General features: G+C 44.0%; 1 pseudogene; it reads right to left on the bottom strand.

The window, feature by feature from the left end:
- LOC131820924 (mitochondrial import receptor subunit TOM20 homolog) overlaps window positions 1–16,827 on the bottom strand; it is a 41,817-nt pseudogene extending 24,990 nt beyond the window's left edge.
- Window positions 16,828–17,620: the final 793 nt, after the last annotated feature.

Below are 17,620 nucleotides of genomic sequence, written 5' to 3'. Positions count from 1 at the left end.
TAGAGTGATTCGATACTTCCATACGTCACCCTGTGCTCATCACAAGTGCCCTCCCTGTCACCTCTTTCCCACCCACCTCTCCTCTACTTAGGCTGATTTTTTTTTTTAAGAAACCAAAGACTCAGGGCACCTGGGTGGCTCAGCAGGTTAAAGCCTCTGCCTTTGGCTCAGGTCATGATCTCAGGGTCCTGGGATCAAGCCCTGTATGGGCTCTCTGCTCAGCGGGGAGCCTGCTTCCCGCCCCCACCGCCTGCCTCTCTGCCTACTTGTGATCTCTCTCTCTCTGTCAAATAAATAAAATCTTAAAAAAAAAAGAAACCAAAGACTCAAGAAGTTTTTCTTTTTTGCCTTTCCTGTTCCAGAGAGAGAGCTATTACCACAGATAACTACAGTATAATATGAATTAGGTGTGGTTTGTTAAAATTCCTCTCTGTGTTCTGTTTTTTCTGGACAGCTCAGCAAGCATTTGCTTACCAAACATTTACTCTTTTTCATTTTCCTGTGAAATGTTTTCATCCCTTCCTTCCTTCTTTCCCTCCTTCCCTCCTTCCTTGTCTTAGACCCCTACTTCTTCCTCCTTAGGTCCAGATGACATACAAGCCTTAATTGCCTGACTGCCTGTGAGCATCATATTCTTATGGAGCCCTTGTATGTAATTTTATTTATTTATTTTTTTAAAAGATTTTATTTATTTGACAGAGATCACAAGTAGGCAGTGGGAGGGGGAAGCAATCTCCCCGCTGAGCAGAGAGCCCAATGCGGGGCTCAATCCCAGGACCCTGAGATCATGACCTGAGCTGAAGGCAGAGGCTTTAACCCACTGAGCCACCTAGGCGTCCGTGTAATTTTATTTTTATGTAATTTGAATGTTATATAATTTAAATTTTATTTTCTCCTGTTAGTCTGTCTCATGTCTTTGACCAACCAAAAGAATCTTGAAAGGTAGGTAAGTTTTTCTCTCCCGGCACTTCCCTAAGTTCACCCAGCTAGCAAATGGTAGAGCTGGAGTTGAAGTGTAGCCTGTCTCACTCTGGAATCTAGGCAAGCATCACCATACCACATTGCCTTCTGTAGCTTTGCAGCACAGGCCAGGGGAGTCAGGGCTCTGGAGTAGAGGGAGCTCCCTGAGATTTAGAGTACTATATCCAGGAAAGGTTTCAGAGAGCAGGTGGGAGGCAAGTTGGTTCCCAACATGGATAAGCAGAGGAGACAATACCAGGTAAAGAAACAAAATGGCAAAATGTTGAAAATAGAACTGCCCTATGACCCAGCAATTGCACTATTGGGTATTTACCCTAAAGATACAAACGTAGTGATCCAAAGGGGCACGTGTACCCGAAAGTTTATAGCAGCAATGTCCACAATAGCCAAACTATGGAAAGAACCTAGATGTCCATCAACAGATGAATGGATCAAGAAGATGTGGTATATATACACAATGGAATACTATGCAGCCATCAAAAGAAATGAAATCTTGCCATTTGCGACAACATGGATGGAACTAGAGCGTATCATGCTTAGCGAAATAAGTCAAGCAGAGAAAGACAACTATCATATGATCTCCCTGATATGAGGAAGTGGTGATGCAACATGGGGGCTTAAGTGGGTACGAGAAGAATAAATGAAAGAAGATGGGATTGGGAGGGAGACAAACCATAAGTGACTCTTAATCTCACAAAACAAACTGAGGATTGTTGGGGGGAGGGGGTTTGGGAGAAGGGGGTGGGATTATGGACATTGGGGAGGGTATGTGCTTTGGTGAGTGCTGTGAAGTGTGTAAACCTGGTGATTCACAGACCTGTACCCCTGGGGATAAAAATATATGTTTATAAAAAAATAAAAAATTATATATTTGCTGGGAAAAAAAAAAAAAAAGAAACAAAATGGCAAAGGCAGAGATGCAGGACACTCAGAATGTTTTCTACTTCTTGGACACTCACTTAGCTGTTCAATTCAGCATCTCACTTAATCCCCCTCACAACCATCAGAACTATCCAAAGGCAAACTCTCAGTCTTCATATTACTTATTAGCAATATTTGACCTAGTGGATCACTCCCTCCTTCTTGCAAATCTCTTCTTGGAATCTAGGACACTTGGCTTTTTGAGTTTTCATCTTCTTTCTGGTTATTCCTTCTCATTCTTCCTCATTTCCCTGACCTTTAATTGGAGTGCCCAGGCCTCAGTTCTTAGACATCTTTTCTATCTAAACCCATTCCTTTGGTGACCCCATTTAATCTGAATAATTGTTTCAATATCATAAATATCATGCATTCACACACACATGCATGTACACATGAATAAAATTCCCAGAACTTCCAGGGCCAGCCAAGATGGAGTAAGCTCAGTTAGTCCATCTCTCCCATTAATTACAACTGAAAATTCTGGATGAAATACAGAAAGAAACTACATGAAGAGTCTAAAAACTAAATAGTAGCTGGCGGGCAGGAGAGGTTAGTCAAAACTTGGAGAGCAACAATACCAGTGAAATTCCTGATTCTTTTTTTTTCTTGCACCTCCTGACTTGATGTAAAGATGGCATGGGGGCTTGAGTCACAGAACATTGAACTGGGGGTGGGTTCCCAAAGCTCCAGTAAAAAACCTACTCTTTCTGGCCAGAGAACTGGGAAAAGGGACAACTGAGAGTCAGAGACTATGGGAGAATCCTTATTTTTAATTCTTTTTTCTCTCCTGGCTTTGTCCTGAGGTCAGCCCCAGTTGCAGATCTTCACTGCAGTTGTGACTATGTTGGTGGTGTTTCAGGCACCTGAACCTTATCTCCATGACTACTGGAACCAGGAAGAATGATCACTGTGTGTAAAGAATGTGGGAGGAATTCCCATTATTTTTTTTTTTCTTGCTCTTCACCCTGAGGGTGGTTCCAGTGATACAGAACTGTGTGACAGTGACAGTGTAATGGGGGAAGGGAGGGCTAAAAGTCTGAGAAGAATCCAATTTTCTGGTCAAAGGAATTGGGAATAGGGGGAGTTGGGAGCCAGAGAAAATCCTAGAGAGAAGGAAGTTGGAAAAAGGGAATCCCTCTAGTTCTGTGTATGAACTGATACACAATTTATAAAGACAATGGCATTGAATCCTAGAATGATATTGGAACCACTGCCCACAGAAAGTGGGACAAAACTTGTGGTCTTAACCTAACTGGATTGATTTCCTGCTTAAAACAACAGCAACAATAAAATCTACTGACATTCCACTTTCAGGAGGATTTTAACAGAACCTACTCTCATAACATAATATCAATATGCCTAGAATGTGATAAAAAATTTTTCAACCTACAAATAACCAGAAAAATCTGACCAGTTCTCAAGGGAAAGGACAATAAACAGATGCCAATACTGCAATGATTCAGATATTAGAATTAACAAAGACTTGAAAGCAGCTATCATAACCATGTTCCATAAACTGAAGATGAACATTCTTGTAATGAATGGAAAGATAGAAATGCTCAAGAGAAAAACAAGAACTTAAAAAAAAAAAAGAACCAAATTGAAGTTTTAGGACTGAAAAATATGGTATCTTAAATTTTAAAAATTTTAAAATCACTGGATGAAAGTTTGACAGCAGAATGGAGATGAGAGAGTGAGCTTGAATAGATAATTAGAAATTATGTAGTCTTAAGAACCAGGGGAAAATATTAAAATGGAAAAAGTTAGAGATTGAAAAAAATGAACATAGCTTCAACAAATGGTGCTAAATGAACAGAGCTTCAATAAATGGTGCTAGATGGGACACCTAGGTGGCTCAGTCGGTTAAGCATCTGTCTTCATCTCAGGTCATGATCTCAGGGTCCTGGGATCAAGCCCCACTTTGGGTTCCTTGCTCAGCGGGGAGCCTGCTTCTCCCTCTCCCTTTGCCCCCACACCCTTCATGTGCATGCTATCTCTCTGTCTCAAATAAATAAATAAAATCTTAAAAAGAAAAACACGAACAAATGGTGCTAGAACAATTGGATACTCAATGTACAAAAAAAAATGTACCGTGACTATGCCTCAAGTTTTATGCAAAAATTAACTGCAAATGGTTCAGACCTAATGTAAAACATAAACTCATAAGACTAAAAAGAAGATAAAGGAGAATATTTTTGAGACCTTGACTTGGGCAGTAGGTTCTTGGATATGAAACCAAAATCATGATATATAAAAGAAAAAAGGGATGAACTGAACTTAATCAAAAATTTAAAATTTTGCTTTGCCAAAAACACTTTTAAGAGAATAAAAAGATACCACAGACTTGGAAAACACATTTATGAATCATGTATCTGATGAAGGACTTGTAAGCAGACTATATAAAGAATTTTCCATGCTCAACAATATGAAAACAAACAGCCCAATTAAGAATGGGCCAAGATTTTAGTGGACATCTCACTAAAGAAGATGTTTGGGTAGAAGATAAGTACATGAAAAGAAATTCATCATTAATCATCAGGGAAAGGCCAATGAAAACCACAGTGAGACACTACTGCACACCTACTAGAATGGTTAAATATAAATTTTAAAAACATTTCAAATCTGATACTGCTGGTAGAAACACAAAATGGTGGAGCTGCTTTGAAAAACAGTCGGTCAGTTTCTTATCAAGTTAAACACACACTTTATGATCCGGGAGTCCTGTTCCTCATAATATGCCCAAGAAAACTGAAAAGTTTTGTTCACACCAAAAGAGGTTCATGTGTATATCAGCTTTATTGTAATTGCTCACTCAACCCAGATGTCTTCAGTGGGTCAGTGGGTGAACAAACAATGGTACATCTATATAGTAGAATACTGTTCAGCAATGAAAGGAATGAACTGTGGGTAAACAAAACATGGATGAATTCAAACGCATTATGCTAAGCCAAAGAAACCAGATCCAAAATGCTACATACTATATGATTTCATTTATATGACTTTCTGGAAGAGGCAAAGCTCTAGGGACAGAGAACAGGTTGCCAAGAGGCTGGGGATGATGGAGGGTTCGATTATGAAGGCGTGGCATGAGGGAATTTTTTAAGATGATAGAATAGTTCCCTATCTTGATTGTGACTGTGGCGTTATGACTATGCATTTTTTCAAAACTCATAAAATTGGACAACAAAAAGGAAGCGTTTTGCTGTAAGTTAAAAAAATACATTTAAAAATTCTTCCGAATACTTCTCCAGATCAGATCTGTCCCTGTCAGTCATATATCTATCTGATATCTGCACTTGGGTGTTTACTAAGTATGTTAAACCTAACCTGTCCTAAACCAAACTCCTGACATTCCCCTCAAACGTGTCCCACACACAGGCTTGCCCGTGTCAGCTGATGGCAGCTCCATTTTTCTAGTTGTTCAGGCTAAAATGCTCAGAGCCATTCTTGACTTCCCTCTTTCTCTTATAGCCCACATCCAATGTCACATTCAATGTCCATAGAGAACAAGTTCAAAATCTCATTATTTCCATTCCCACCAACCTGGTCCAAGCCATCAGTGTTTTGCAATGACATTCTTGCCAGACTCATGGCTTCTGTAAGCCTGAACATGTACCACCCACTGTTGTTTCCAGGAAGGACTTGGGTTTCGCAGAGAGCCTTCAGTTGTCAATGCCTTCAAAGTCCGCTTCAGCTGCGCAGAGCCCCATCACTCCCTCTAGCACATAGATGCGCACCTCCTTGCTCTTTCCCAAGCAGACAGGCAAGAGACCTGCCTCAGAGCCTTTGCACCTGCTGTTCCCTCTGCTTAACCACTCTTCCCTTAGATACCCTCCATCTTAGTCTCCTGGGGCTGCCATGAAAACACGGCAAGCTTGGTGGCTTAAAACAAAAGAAATACATTCTCTCATAGTTCTGGAAGCCAGAAATCTGAAATCCCAGGTTTCACTAGGGCCGTGCTCCTTCTGAAGTCTCTAGGAGAGAACCCTTCCTTTCTTCTTCTGGATTCTGGGGGCTCCAGACCTTTCTTGGCTTCCAATCTCTGCCTCCACCTTAATGTGGCCTTCTTCTCTGAGTCTATGTTTGTGATCTCCTTGTGTCTCTGTTATAAGGACAACTGCCATTGGATTTAGGCCTCACCTGGATAATCCAGTATGATCTCATCTCAAGATATTTAACTTAATCACATCCACAAAGACCTTTATTCCCCCTAAGTAATGTCACATTCACAGGTCCCAGGAATTAGGAAATGGGCATAACCTGTTGGGGGGGGGGGGTGCGTGGAGTGGGTAGATTACCACTGAAGCCATCACATCCTTTTAGCTCAGTCCTTCATTTCTTTCAAATCTTTCCCCAGAAGATGCCATTTCAGTATGTGACCTTTCCCCACCACCCTACTTAAAATCGAAGCTTCCCTACCCCCTTCCCCATGCCCTCCCCTGCCTAATTTTTGTCCACAGCAGTTAACTGCCATCTGACAGGCTGTATATTTTATTGCTTTATTCTTTATTATTATAATCAATCCACCTCCCCCATTAGAACCAGCATGGTTTTTGTCTATTGTATTCACTGCCATATCTCCATCTTCTAGAACAATGCCTGCTGTGGTACCAGTGTCGAATGAGTGATTAGCTCCATTTTATGAATGCTTCAGCAGGCATGGTGAGGTCAAGTAATTTGCCCAAGTGTGGCATTCAAAGCAAGGTTTCTCACACCAGAACTCATGCTCCTAATTGTAATGACAAACAGTTCCGGACTAAGACAATTCCCTGGGGTGACAATGACTTCTAGGGATGTCTGCTGTCTCAGGGTTGAAAAAACATTGAACTGACTTCTTACCCTTAGACTTTCTGGGATGTGTGATACACTTCTGTCATCTCAAGGTTTTGTCTTGCTCTTGCTTTTCCTGGGTAACATTCTCCATTAAAGAAATTTTCCCTTCCAACTAGCCTAAATTTTTTATGCTGCCGTGGAGGTTTGGTTCTTCTTCTGCCCTGATTGGCAAGAGAGAGAGCAGCTGGTCTCCAGTCCCCTTGCATTTGGAGATTATTATCAAGTCACCCTGTGGGCATTGCTGGTCCAGACAAAACACAACAGACAAGTTTTTTTTAGCTTTTTCCAAAAATCTCATTTTATTGTTTCCCCTCCCTCTCCCTTCTCCTCTTCCCTGCAATGGGTTTCTGACAAAATGCAGGATGAGATTTTTGGCTTGTAGCGTGCACTGCCCTTAGGTGATGTTCTCTAAATAATGAATGGAACAGAACAACATTTTTAAAAATGCATGTTTTGGCACAAATTCAATTAGTGGTGTTGGCACTTGCTAACCTAGCAAATAAATGCATTTTCCCTGACAACCAACGCCAGACTGAGCTCTTAATGCCTATTTCTTGGGGAGTTGTAGCTTGCAAACTGTACTTCCGTAAATAGCAGAGGATGCCCAGAAGGAGGGGGAGAGGCCGGTGACGGTCCCACCCAGTTCACAGGCCGGGAGACTGAGGTGGGAAGAGACTGCGCCCCTCCACGATGGACAGACAGCCTGGGGCTTCCCATCCTGGGTCACACTGATTCATAGAACTCCAGAGGCCAAAGGCATTTGCTCATTCCATCATGCAAGCTTCTCTGGAAAGCAAGACCAGATAAAATCCAAGCTGATGTTTGGATGGACATTATTCTGTGCTCTGTTGGCCAGATTCTCAGCCTGTGAAGCTTTGTAGCAACGTGTGTGGAGCCTCATCTCTGGCTAGTTGATGGGAATTTCTATAATAAGGGTAGCTGAAGCCAAATTCTCAACCAATATAACTCTGTGAATTCCCACAGAATTACGTAAGTTGAGAATCTGGCCTATGTGTGTACATGCATGTATATAACTCACATTATTTTATGAGGTCAGTCGTAAGGATGACCATAAAAGTATGGATGACCATAAAAGTCTCTCTATTACATTACTATTTTTTTTTAGAGGAGTCATGATCTTACGCTGGGATTCTGTAGTGGAATAAGTGGGAAATTATATGTGTTTGTGTGTATACACATGTGTGTGTGTATATATATATGAATATGTGTATATATATATGCACATGTGTATGTGCATATGTGTGCATGTGTATATATGTGTGTGTATCTGTATATATATGCAAATGTGTATGTGCATATATATACAGATACACACACATATATATACACACACACACACACACATATATGTTTATCTACTGGATTCTGTACAAGACTAAGGAAATTCCATGTTATTTGAATCCACTGGGTGCAGTTATAACTTTGTTTCTGTCTTTCCAGGAAGTCTTGTTTTCCTCCATTTTTTGTTTGATTGAAGTATGGTGACCCCAGTTTTGGACAGTCCTAATCAACCCTGGACAGATGAGCTCTTTAAATTGTTCAGAAAGCACTTGAGAATTCCATTCAGGAAGTTCCAAACACTAGAGCAATTCAGAGCTGGCTGTCAGTGCCTCCCCCAGTGCAGGTGGCTTTTATCTTTGTTGTATATTGTTCAATGAAACATTTTGGCCATTTGAGTTTAGTTTCAATGTAACATTGAAACCTGTAGAGAATAAATCCCATATGTGCAAGAGGGACTAACAGCAGAGAAAGAGACATGGAAACTTTTGCCTTCTCCCTGCAGCCATTGGTCCAGGGCCAGCCCTGGTCTGCGTTGGCAGAACGTATCAAGCCTTTCAATGAATACCATTTCTTGTGCTGTGTAAAAAAGGTTGGTGGTCTTGGTCTGGTGGGTCTGTGTGGATAACTGCCTACATCACTGGCCTGAACCCAACAGCTGGCACCGACTCCGTGACGCAAAACCTAAGGAGCAGTTGGACCCAGTGGAGAGAATTTCTCATGTTTCTGGGCCAAGGCTGATGGGAAGCATTTTGAGACCATCTTTGATGACTCTGACTGCATAGACTGGTTTTCTTCCGGGGCAGTGTGGGGTGGTGTCTCCTCAATAGTTTCAAACTTATGTCACATTTCAAGGGCGTTTCAGACAATTATTGAGCAGATTCTGCACTTTCCAAGCCTCAGGCTGGGCTCTGAGCTGAAAGAGGGAATCCACGCTTTAAGGAGCTCACAGCCTGGCAGGGAAAAGGAAGGTCAAGGACATGCCCAACTCATGGCAACCTGGAGCTGAGCAGCAGTGAGGTGCAGTGAACTATGCACCCTTGGGCAGGAGTTGGGGGGAGGTGGGGAAGGGACCCAGCAAAGAGGGGAGAGCCAGGTATTAAGACCTTGAAAGAAGGGGCGCCTGGGTGGCTCAGTGGGTTAAGCCCCTGCCTTCGGCTCAGGTCATGATCTCAGGGTCTTGGGATCGAGTCCTGAATCAGGCTCTCTGCTCAGCAGGGAGGCAGCTTCCCTCTCTCTCTCTCTGCCTGCCTCTCCATCTACTTGTGATCTCTCTCTCTGTCAAATAAATAAATAAATAAATAAATAAATCAATCTTAAAAAAAAAAAAAAAAAAAAGGATCTTGAAAGAAGAGTAGAGCTTTGTCAGGAGATGGGAGCGGAGAGAGGGGAGAATGTTCCAGGATGAGACTATCCCATGTGCAAAAGCACAAAACAGTGAAATATGCATATGTTTTGGGGAATCCCTTCAGTGGCTGGCCTCTCTGCCTCTGAGATTATTCTTTCATTCCCCACCCCCTTCCTTTCTTTTCTCCCCACACATTCTTAACTCCATGGGCTAACACTTCTCACATTGCTGCATATTTGCATTTGCTACCTTAATCACATTTTTCCTGCTCCTTTTTCTGGCTAACTTCATCTCATATGTAGAACCCCTCCTAGGTTTTTCCAGGATTCCCTCCCAGAGACAACATTTGACATAAATCATGGTATTTTCATGGCCCCTTTACGGTATTGTCATTGGTAAGACCCTTGTGACAGAGACTGAGCCTCTCAACTCCATGTCCACGGTACCTAAAACTGCCTATTGTTGGGGGAGGGGAGCGGGCATTTTCCTCTACCCTCTTAGGTTTTGTCATTAGGGGCCTGCAAATTAAACTGACAAAAAGAAATAGATTAGCAAGAGGAGAAAACCAGATTTAAATAGAAAGCTATGCTCAGGAGTTTACAAAGAAACATGACTTCACATGGTTAGAATTTTTATATACCACCTTAATAGAAGATGGAGAGAGGCAGAAGGGTACTTCTGGGAGAACAAATGACTTTTAGGAAAAACAAATGGGAACATAGAAAAATAGATGGGAAATATAATAGTTCTATGACAATCCCTGTTGAAGTGATTTCTTATCCAGATGCTGACATGTGCTGACTTCTCTCTTCAGTGATAAGAGTCAATCTTTCCTGGTTGTGAAATTCCCAAGAGGGGATTTATGGCAGTTGAATTATTTTGGGAGGTATTGCTTTTAGGAAGGGGGCAGTTTAGAAAAAGTCTTCTAGTGCAGCTGTGGACTTTCAAATATCTTTAACTCAAAGTAATCCTTTGACACTGTGGCATATTCTAGACCTCTTCACTAGCACATAGTAGAGGCTTTCAAAACATTTGGCGAAGTGGGCCACCTGGCTGACTCAGTCTGTTAAGCGTCTGCTTTCAGCTCAGGTCATGATCCTAGGGTCCTGGGACTGAGCCCTGCGTCAGGCTCCCTGCTCCACGGGGAGTCTGTTTCTCCCTCTCCGTCTGCCCCTCCCCCCTGCTTGTTCTCTCTCTTAAATAAATAAAAATCTTTAGTTAAAATATCGGTGAACAAAGAAAGTATTCCAAACCTGTTCCTTTTCCAGTGTTTGGTAAAAAGCACCATCATTGGTTAGTTGCCCAAGCCAAAACCTAGGACTCGGTCTTGATTTCTCTCTTGTGCCACATCTCATCCATTAGCTGTTCTTGTCAGCTCTGCCTCCAAGATACACTATGAGTCTATCCACTCCATCTCCACTACCATCCACTCCTCTCAGGAACCATCATCTTTTGCCTGGACAACTACAAGAGCTTCTTAACATGTCTCTCATAATTTCTGCCCTTGTCCCTGCATAACCAACCACCCACACAGAAGCCAGAGTGACCTTTCTAAAGGGCAAATCTGCATATGTCTGTCTGAGCTCCTTAGCAAAAAGAGTTGGTGGTAAAACTTAAGTGGTAACGTTTATGGGGAATATTAGGATATCCAATCCCTGGGAGCTGGAGTGAGGGATGGAGGAAGTGAGGCAGGGAAGGATGGCAAGCCAATGGAGGGTGTGGTGTTGACCTAGCCACTTTTTTGAATCAAGTGACACTGATTGCTTAAGCTAATGGGCTGGCTTCCAAGAAGCTCTGTAAGGACTATACCCCAAGACCACCTCTCCAAGGGAAGGTAGGGGCAGGAATCTACCAACTCCTGTCTTCTGTGCGTCAGGAGACATTAACCCCCCATAAGATATCAACTCCCTGCCCTTCGGGGTTGCACATGTATAAGCTATACACAGGCCCCCTTGTCAAGGAGGGTGAAATTCCCAGGGGAGGTGAGAGGCACATGAAGGAGGCATGAGGGGAGGTGATGGTGGACCATGTCTATGTGATGTTAATCACAGAGCTCATACAGAGCCAGTCACCACTGTAGTCAAGGCAGACAAACTAGCCAAGGGTCCAGTGGACAGGGGTGGCTGAGAACATTTTCAGTGATGTCTGAGAAGCATTGGGTATAATGTCACTTCCCAACCTCACATGCTCCAATGGCTTCCTAGTCATTCTGTCTAGTATGCCTAGCCTACAAGGCTCCTGCTAATTCCCCAACTCATCCCCTACTTACCCTTTTTCAGACATCTACTTCAGCCACACTGACCTTGATATTTTTTGAAAATACCACCCTTGTTTTCATTCTAGGGGCTTCACATTTACTGGTTTCCCTCCCTGCAAAATTTCCCCCCTCAGATTCACATAGCTGCTGTCTACTTGTCATAGAGGTCACACACCCCCAAAGCCCCTCCTTTGAAAGCCCTTCCCTGATCACCTATTCCCACCCAGGCAGTCTCTACCAGATCATCTGGTTTTATTTTCCCCATAGCACTTATCTCCATCTGTAATCACCTGAGTCATTCCTTTGCTTACATGTAGTCCTTCTCCCATGACTAGAATGTAAATACCATAGAGGCTTAGAGCTGGTGGGTGGAAGTTCTGAATGCCAGGCTCAGGAGGAAAATGGACCTGTTCTTATCTGACCCAAGGGCCAAGCTTTCTGAAGCTTCCAGGTAATTGTTGGTGAATCAGATATAATCAATAGAGAGAAAAAGAGAGAACCAGAAGAGGCCCATCCCCCAGAGTGTGATGGCGCCTTTACTTCCACAAATAATAGTAAATTCTGATTTTGGTTCCTCTTCGTCCCCATTAAAAATCTGTTGATGGTTGCTCATTATTTCCAGAATAAGTCCTCCAACCCTCGGGTTGTAGAAGACTGTAGAAGATTCTCCTTGATCTGAGCTCTGGCAACCGAGTTGCTAGGACCTTCATCTCCCCACTTTCTTCCCTGCTTGTTCTTTCACAGGACTGCCAAGGATTGATGAGTATGTGGTACGCAGTACCATTCTAGAAGGCGCCATTGTCATCTTTGTGAAGAGCATCCCCTTCAGCTCAACCTGAATCAGGTAGCCCTGCCCTGCCCTCTGTCTACAGATTTCCGAAACACCCTGCTCACTCTTGCCCCCAGGGCCCCTGTGTTTCCTGTTTGCTCTGTCTAAAAGGCAGAATTCACAATGTCAGCGTACCTAAAACCTATCGTGTCTTCCAGGAAATGTTTCCCTCTCCTCTGTGCCCTTGTAGCATCCCGTAGTGTTCGGATTACAGTACTCATCCCAATATGCTATAACTGGGTCGGATGGTCTCTGTCCTCCTCCAGTGTGGCCGCATCAGGTGGTCCATCCATACAGTGGAATAGTATTCAGACCTATAAAGGAAGGAAATTTGGACACATGCTACAACATGGATGAACCTCGAGGACATTATGCTAAGTGAAATAAGCCAGATATGAAAAGTTAACTATTGTATGATTCCACTTGTAGGAGATCTTTAGGATAATTCAGTTAATAGAGACAGAAAGTACAATGGTGGTTGCAAGGGTTGGGGGAGGAAGAATGGGAAGATAGTGTTTCACTGGCACAGAATGTCAGTTTCGCAAGATGAAGAGTTTGGGAGATTGGTAGTGCAATAGTGTGAATGTAATGAGAGCCACTGAACCAAACAATTACAAATGGTTATGATAGTAAATTCTGTTATGTGTATTTTAGCACACTTAAAAAATTTTTTTCACTTAAGGGATGCCTGCGTGGTGCAGTTGGTTAAGCCTCTGACTCTTGGTTTTGGCTTGGGTCATGATCTCTGAGTTGTGAGATCAAGCCCCACGGGGGGCTCTGTGCTCAGCAGGGCATCTGCTTGAGATTCTCTCTCCCTCTCCCTCTGCCCTTCCCCCAACTCACACATATGCTGTCTCTCAAATAAATACATCTTTAAAAAAAATTTTTTTAGGGTGCCTGGGTGACTCAGTGGGTTAAAGCCTCTGCCTTTGGCCCAAGTCATGATCCCAGGGTCCTGGGATTGAGCCCCAAATCAGTCTCTCTGCTCACCTGGGAGCCTGCTTCCACCTCTCTCTCTGCCTGTTTCTCTGCCTGCTTGTGATCTCTGTCTGTCAAATAAATAAATAAAATCTTAAAAAAAATTTTTAAGGCTATAACAATATGTTGCTTGCCCACATGTTCTGGTCAATGCACCATCAAATGGCGGAGTCTATTTCTATTCCCCCTGAGCCGAGGAAAACCACTGTGACCGCCTTGATAAATAGTAGGCAGGAGAAGTGCTGCTCTATGACTTTCTGAGACTGGGTCATAACAGCTAACATAGCTTCTGCCTGGGAAATGGGCCTTGGAATCCCAGAGCTATGACGTGAGAACTCCAGATACTTAGAGGTCACTGTGTTAGAGAAGCCACAAGGAGAGACCACCTAGAGATAGAGATGCCTGAGGAGCAACAGCTGTCCTGGCCCCCAGCTGTTTGAGCCTTCCCAGCATCAACCCCCGGATATAAACCACTTTGGATGGTTCTAGCTGCCCCCCACCTTCCCAGTGCCCCCACCCAAAGAGTAGAGCACATATGAGTTGTCTCTTCTGAGCCCTACCCATGTTACCAAAGTGTGAGCAAAATAAACTTTGGGCGCGGGGTGGGGGTGACCATTTTGTTCCAGCTTGCCTGGGTCTTTCCCGGTTTTAGTATGGAAAGGGCCATATCCCGGGAATCCCTTCAGTCCTGGGCAAACCAGGACAGCTCATGTTATGGCTGGGTTGTATTGTCCCAAATTCATAGGTTGAAGCCCTACCCCTGCCCAAAACCTCAGAAATGTCCCTGGATTTGCAGATTGGACTTCTAAGGAGGTGATGAAGTTAAAATGGGGTCAGAGGGTGGGTGCTAACCCGATCTGACTGGTGTCTTTGTAAGAAGAGGAGATTTGGACACAGACAACACAGACTGAGGGGTGACCATGTAAGGACACAGTGAGAATATGGCCATCTGCAAGCTAAGAAGAGAGGTTCAGAAGAAGCCAGTGTTACTGACACCTTGATCTCAGACCTCCAGTCTCTAGGACTGCAAGAAAATAAATTTCTGGGGCGCCTGGGTGAGTGGGTTAAGCATCTGCCTTCAGCTTAGGTCGTGATCCCCAGGGTGCAGGGACTGAGTCCTGTTTCAGGCTCCCCGCTCAATGGGGAGCCTGCTTCTCCTTCTGACTCTCTCTCTCTCTTTCTCTCTGTCTCTCATGAAAAAAAATCAAAATATTTTTAAAAAGAATAAAAGAGAGGAAATTTCTGTTGTTTAAGCCACCTGGTCTGTGGTATTGGTTATGGTAACCCTAGCAGACTAATACTGTTGGTCACTGTTTTAGAATAAATGTTTGCCCCTCCCGACCCCCCCCCCCCCCGTATGCCCAATTCATATGTCAAAAGCCCTCACCCCTACTGTGATGGTATTTGGAGACTGGGCCTTTGGGAGGTCATTAGGTTTAGCTGAAGTTTTTGTGATGGGATTAGTCCCCTTACAAGAAGAGCAGGAGCGAGAGATCTCTCTTCTGGGCACACACAGTGAAAAAGCCATGTGACGGCATAGCGCAAGCCAGGAAGAAGGCTCTTACCAGGAACCAAATCTGCCCACACTTTGATCTTGGACTTGAACTTCCAGAACTGTGAGAAAGAACTTTCTGTTGTTTAAGCTGCCCAGTCTATGATATTCATTATGGCAGTCTGAGCAGACAAGACAGTTAGCTTGGTGGTTCTTATATTGAAGCCTTAAATTTCTGGGGTGGTTTCTTATGTAGTAGCTGCTGACCAAGCCCAACTAAACACTGGAGTTCTTGAGGGCCAGGTGTTTATCTTTCATTATTACATTCCCAGAACTTCATATGTAAATATCCTCCCCCGCCTCTCCCTTGCCCCAATGTCAGAATGACTAGCAGTACAACTGAGTACATTGGGTGGGGGACAGTAACTGTCCCAAATGGGCAGCGTCTTAGGTGAATTATATAATTGGGTTTTAGAATGTCTGAGTACATAAAGCTGTGTGACAAAACGATTGACTGTAGCAGTTTAACCCCATCCTTTTCCTCCTGGCAAGCGCAAACAATGCGATTCCTTCTGTTTCTGCAATTGCTCAGTGGCCTAATCAGACCTCTTGCTTATTTCATCTCCCACCCGGCAGGGGCTATCGGAACACATAAAAATCATCCTGGCTTACATCTGCTTCCCCAGTCATGACTGGCTGGGATTTGAGACCATTATCTGTCTGTAATGATGTCTCTCTCCTCTCAATAGTGTCCAGATTTATTGAATTTGAAAGTCTGGGATCTTTCTTGCTAAGGACAAACCTCCTGGGTTTACCACTCCTCACCCAAGTCTCAACTCAGAGTCACCAACAGCTGATTGGCCTACACTAGTTAGGGTGCAGGTGTACGCCGCTCATGAAATAAACACATGACTCACAAGTGTGCGTGACCCAGAATATTACCCAGATGTGGGGACTGAGTGCAATGGTATCATCGGTGGGAAAAGCACGTGAGCCGCTGCCATGGGCCGAGGCCCTTGACGGAGATGAGACATGCGGCGTGGTGAAGGCCACACCAGTGGATCCCACCCTTGAGCCACAGCCTGATTCTGTCATCACTACAAGATTGTTGATTTCGGGATAAACAACTGAGATTAAAGGGAAAAAAAAGTCCCACGGCTCTCTGCCTAGTTTGGAGCTGGCCTCTACAGTCTCAGCATGTTGATAGTCAGTAGAACAGTCTTCGTCCCAGCAGACAGGCTGTGGGACACCGAGTCCTCTCACTTCTGTTTGCACGACTGCCTGAGCAAAGGGCAACAGTGCTGTGGTGGGACAGTGACATGGACAAGAACAGCTTTCTGGGACTTGTGCACCAAGAACTCCAGTCGCCCAGCTCGAGAGAGAAAGGAGGTGGCAGCCAAGAAAGAGGAGCTAATTTTTATGTTTTAAATATTTTATTGGGGTATAATAGACAAATAGGAAAGTACATAAATTATAAATGTACAGCTTGATAAGTTTTCTCAAATTGAAAACACTTATGTAACGCACCCAGATCAAGAAACAAAGCATGACCCGCAGCATCCCGGAAGCCCCCTCATATTGCCCCTTCCCCCATTCACTATGCCTGTTCCCAAGGGTGACTTCTATCTGGACATCTAAGAGTATGGATAAAATTTTGTCTGTTTGGGGACATTGTATCAATCCAGTCATCAACAGACACTCTTTTTTGGGTCTGGTTTCTACTGCTTGACATTTTCTCTGTAAAGTTCATCGAGATGTTGTGTGACATTGTAGACCATTCATTCTCCTGGATATATAGTATTCCTTCGTGTGCCTACCTCCCAGCTTTTCCCACTATTGGTAGGCACTTGGGTACTTTTGACCATTATGGAGAGTCCTGCTATGAACATTCCGGTCCTTATCTTTCGGTAATGTAAGTAGACATTTCTGTCGGATGGAGGGTTAGGGGCAGACTTGCTGGATCAGGGGGAGGAGGAGGTAGGTTGTGGCTGCTCTAATCCATTTAGGAGACATGGTTGAAAGGAGTAGAAGCATGGATGTTCATTGTTTTTGTGTGTTGCCATCCCACGACTAGTCCGAAGAAATTCCAAGAGAAGAGGAAAAGAAGGTATAGCATCTCCCCCTTCGCTTTATTTTCTGGTGCTTTCTCTTGCGCGCACACACACACCCAGGCATTCACTGCCTGGCCTTCACTCTCCTCATAACATGGGCTGCAAGGAGAAGGCTCCTTCTTGAGGTATTCTGAGGAACTGTCATAAAGACCCCTTGCCCCCAAATAGGCCCCGCACTGGCCTGATGTTGATGTCACAATTTCCTCTGCCAGACACGATAAGTGAATGACAAATGGTTGTGGAAAAGGTAATGTTCTAACTTGAAAGACCAGCGCAGGCCAGTCTGAGGTCAGGTTCTGGGAGCCCAGGCTGGGCACCAATGCTGAGCCATTTAAGCCAGATGGATGTAGGCTGGGGCAATTACCAGGCCATCGTGGTTCTGGGCCTCCAGTCTGAGCGGGGGTCCCTGTCAGAGTCAGGATTTGTGGACAGATCAGAGATCAACCTTGACACACTTTGGAACCCCTTGGGAAGTGTTGTAAAAAATCCTGACGTGCAGGCCATGCCCAGACCGAGCAAATCAGACACTGGGGATGAGCCCCAAGAACCAGTACTTTCTAAAGCCCCCCTA

This window comes from Mustela lutreola, chromosome X (assembly GCF_030435805.1).
Source record: "Mustela lutreola isolate mMusLut2 chromosome X, mMusLut2.pri, whole genome shotgun sequence".
Classification (NCBI taxonomy): domain Eukaryota; kingdom Metazoa; phylum Chordata; class Mammalia; order Carnivora; family Mustelidae; genus Mustela; species Mustela lutreola.
Note: the sequence above shows the minus strand (reverse complement) of the source record. Positions and strands in the feature narration are given on the sequence as shown.